Source organism: Physeter macrocephalus, unplaced genomic scaffold, assembly GCF_002837175.3.
Source record: "Physeter macrocephalus isolate SW-GA unplaced genomic scaffold, ASM283717v5 random_670, whole genome shotgun sequence".
Classification (NCBI taxonomy): Eukaryota; Metazoa; Chordata; class Mammalia; order Artiodactyla; family Physeteridae; genus Physeter; species Physeter macrocephalus.
This window is the reverse complement of record NW_021145887.1, coordinates 43,322-47,119: the sequence shown is the minus strand read 5'-3', so window position 1 is coordinate 47,119 and position 3,798 is coordinate 43,322. Positions and strand designations below refer to the sequence as shown.

Genomic DNA, 3,798 nt, shown 5'->3' with positions numbered 1-3,798 from the left:
GGTTCTGGGTTTCCATGCAGGTCTCTCTCATCAAACTCTGAGCTCCTCAAAGCAAGGTCTGGTCTCCACCACCTCCCTACCCCAGCTCCTGGCCCAGTGCCCTGCACAGAGGGTACGTTCACAAAAGTTCACTGCAGCGTGAGAGGTTTGGGGAGACACCAGGAAGGGCTTTCCGGCTGCTGGGTTCAGATGACAGGAACGAGCAGTCTCTGCTCGGGGCTTCTAAGAAGAGGGCAGAGGCCAACTGCCCTGAGGCAGCGCTGGGCACTGGCCCCGGCTTCCTTGTTCCCGGAGTGGGTGCGGTTGGGAGGGGAAGGAAGACGCAGGCCCCAGGAGCTGCCTTCCTGGCGCGGGTCCTCAACCCTCAGCTTGGACCAGAAACAGGGACGGGCGAGAGCGCTTGTCGGGACAGGCCTGGAATGCTGTCCTCCCCCCCCACCACCGCCAGCACTCAGGCCCTCCACCTCCAGGAAGCCACTCCTGCCCACCCCAGCCTTCCTGATCTTTCTCCCCTTGGAACTCTGATGGCAACTCCATTCAGGGAAGACTCCCTGAGGTTGTGCTGGGGCCTCGAGAGGCCAAGACCAAGAGGAAGGCGTGGCCCTGCCCTCGGGGGAGCTCCCAGGAGGAAGCGGAGACCCGCCTGGATGCCAGGCTGCGCAGCGAGGAGGTGAGGCAGCTATGAAGCCATCATCCTCTCCTCCACGGGAAAGTAATACAGGAACAGTATTCCAACCAGGGCGTGTCGGGGAGTGCGTCCCCGAAGAGAGGGCGCCTGAGCTGGGCTGCAAGCAGTGACGAGGGGGAGGGGAAACGCAGAGCAAGTGCAAAGGCCTGGGGGGCGGGGGGAGGCCGTGCCTGGGGTCCAGAGGCAGTAGGGCAGTGTGATCAGAGGCTGGGCTGCGAGGGAAACTGCGGGCACCAGGCCGCGCCCTCCCATCATTAGCTGGGTGAGCTCGGGCTCATCCCTGAACGTCTCTGTGCCTCAGTTTCCTTCCTAGAAGGAGAATAAGGACAGCACGTACTCAGAGAGTTGTTGAGACTCCAGGGACAGAGGGGCCCGGAGCTGGGCCGGCCCACAGGGGCGCTGTGGAAGTGTGGGCCTTCGCTGTTGAGGGGCACAGCAGGAGAGGCCTACCCATGAGGAGGTTATCACACGCTGCCCTGGTCTGATGCTGGGATTCTACAGGCAGATTACACACTCCCGAGGCTAATCCACAGTGGCCGCTCTGTGAACACCTGTGCACTTGAACTGAAGTCAGCATTCCCCACCTCCCAGTCCCTACGCTACTTTTTCTAACTACCATTTATTGAGCACTTACTCCACACCAAATGCGTATGTGTGCGTGTTCTTTTTTTTTTTTTTTTTTTTTTAATTTCGCCTCGCTGCGTGGGGTGGGATCTTGGTTCCCCAAACAGGGATCAAAGCCAGGCCGCGGCAGTGAAAGGGCCGAGTCCTAACCACTGGGCCACCGGGGAACTCCCTGGGTCTCCTTATTTCATTCTCCCACGCACTGGGATACGGTGATATATAAAATCGCCAACACTTCATACATGCAAAAACCAAGTCCTGAGAGGTTAACAGCATAACCCGCCCAAGGCCGTATGGATACTAGTGGCAGGACTTCCTGACTCCAAGACCAGTGCTCTTTCCACTGCACCCGAACCCAGAAGCACACACCTGTCCAGAGGTGGGGGAGCTCCCACCACCCCCCCACCCTACACTCACCCAGACTAAGCTTTCGTCTCAGTCAGTATTGTACCCTTGACCCTGACCTGTGCCCCTCAGCCCTCCCCCTTTCCAATGCACAGCCCCTCCCCTGCCACACCCCACAATTCCCTGCACACCTCAGGATCACTGCAGTTCTGGCCTCCAGCTCTGGGGTCCAGAGCCCAGCACCCACCCCTCTCCGTGGAGATTTTGGGTCCTGCAGAGGGTCACCGCCGCCTCGGGGTTCCAGAGACCCCAGTGAGGGAAGGCAAGGCCTCCCAGAGAGCTTCAAAAAGGAAACATGTCTGGATGCCATGCCCAGAAATTGAGAATTAGCCAGTCTGCAGGGGATCCAGGCTTCAATGTCTCTTTAAGACTCCACAGCGACCCTAACGTGGAGTGGAGCAAGATTTAGAAGCCGTACTCAAGGCGGTTGCTGGGAGCTGGGTCCAGGCCTGAGGAACGAGCGAGAGGACAGCCTGGCCCACGCAGGTCTCACCCCCACGGTGCCTAGAGGTGGGAAAGTGCCTTCCCTGCTCGGCCCCGGCTCGGCTGAACAGGAGATTTCCCCCTCTCACCTTGGGGTGTTCTGAGAGGCAGGCCAGGCGAGATGATCATCACCCCAGGGGACAGATGAGCGACTGGGACCCAGGACGGGGAGCCAAGGGTGGGCCTTCCACGAAGCAGGACCAGTGCCCCAAGAAGACGCGGGGAGCTAAGGGGTTAAGGGTCACGGCGAACCTGAAGCAGCTCCCCAGGCAGGGGCATCAGCGGGCTTTGGGCTTTACGTTTGATTGACAGAATTTCATTTGCTCTCCTCCTCTCAGCGGCCCATCTGAGGAGTAAATCTGGGACCAGCTTCACAGAGCCCAGGTTGGATCGCAGAAAAACCCTGATACTCCTGAAAGTCCTCTGCCCAGGGAAGGAAGCCTGAACCTACCTCACCATTATACTCTCATGTTGGGCCCTCCCTGCTGGGGAGAGAGAACAGGCCAGAGAGTCCACCAGGCATCACACCTCACCCGGAATGAGCAGGTGGGATTCGGGGTGTGGCAAGGGGGTCACCAGCATCCTTGGGGAAGGGGCAGGAATGAGGGGGAAAAGGACCCCTCCCACCCGGGCGCTGGCCAGCAGGTTGTTCTGTCAAGGGCAGAGGCACCCGCATCCTCATCCAGGAGCCCTCCCCCTCTGCAAACTCCCTGCTCTCCAGGGATGAATATGGATCCTTCACCCTCCCCTGCTGGAGAAAGCTGGGCCCCAGGGGCCTGCAACAGATGGAGGGGACCAGAGTTGCCCGCATGGTGGGCAGTGTGCTCACAGCACGGGGTCCCCCACCCACGCACAGCCTTGGGCATCTCACGGCACTGTACCCCTGCCCCCCTGCAGGCCCACCTGCCTCATCCAGCACCTCTCAGCAGAGAGCCCACACCGCACTGTGGAAACAGGAAGAGAGGGACAGAGACAGAGAGACAGAGGGAAGGGAAGAGAGAGGCCCCTTCTGTCCAGTGTGGCCTTTCTGCAGACCCAGAGCACCCACTGCCACCCCCACCCCCATCCTGGCACAGCTGGGCCAAGGAGGGTAGGGCAGGAGGCGGGGAGCCGAAAGGGGAGCTGTGGGACCCCACACCTGGCTCCTTACCCTCCACAGCCACCCCTCCCTGCCCCAGGGGGTCTCAGGCCAAGTCACAGACGCCACAGGCACCACACCTCCTCGAGAGGAGGAACCGAGGGCTGGAAGGATGCGCGGGGACCCACCGGGACCGAGAGATGCCGGGCAGGCGGGCAGCGGGCGGCAGCGCGGGGCTCGGAGGCTGCCGAGGGTCGCCAGACACGACCGGCTGGAGGCTCGTCCCTCTGTCCCTCTGTCCGTCCAGGGCGGCTCCTCTCTGGGCGGTTCTGAGGCCAGGCGGGCGCTGTTAAAAAGCTTTTTATGTGTGTGTGTGTTAATCACATGATTGCCGTTCACCTGTATTTCGAACAAAGACAGCTCACTGTTTCAAGGCCCCGAACAAGAGTCTGGGCACAGGGAAGAGAAGGGAGGCGGGGGGGGGGGGGCGGGGGGGAGGGGGGTTGGCAGCGCCGGGGGT

General features: G+C 61.1%; 1 long non-coding RNA gene across 1 annotated transcript; it reads left to right on the top strand.

Moving 5' to 3' along the window:
* The first annotated feature begins 303 nt into the window (after positions 1-303).
* LOC129391895 (uncharacterized) lies at positions 304-3,164 on the top strand. Its single transcript, XR_008616739.1, has 3 exons — positions 304-670; positions 2,539-2,746; positions 3,098-3,164. It is a non-coding gene; the product is annotated as an uncharacterized lncRNA (long non-coding RNA).
* Positions 3,165-3,798: the final 634 nt, after the last annotated feature.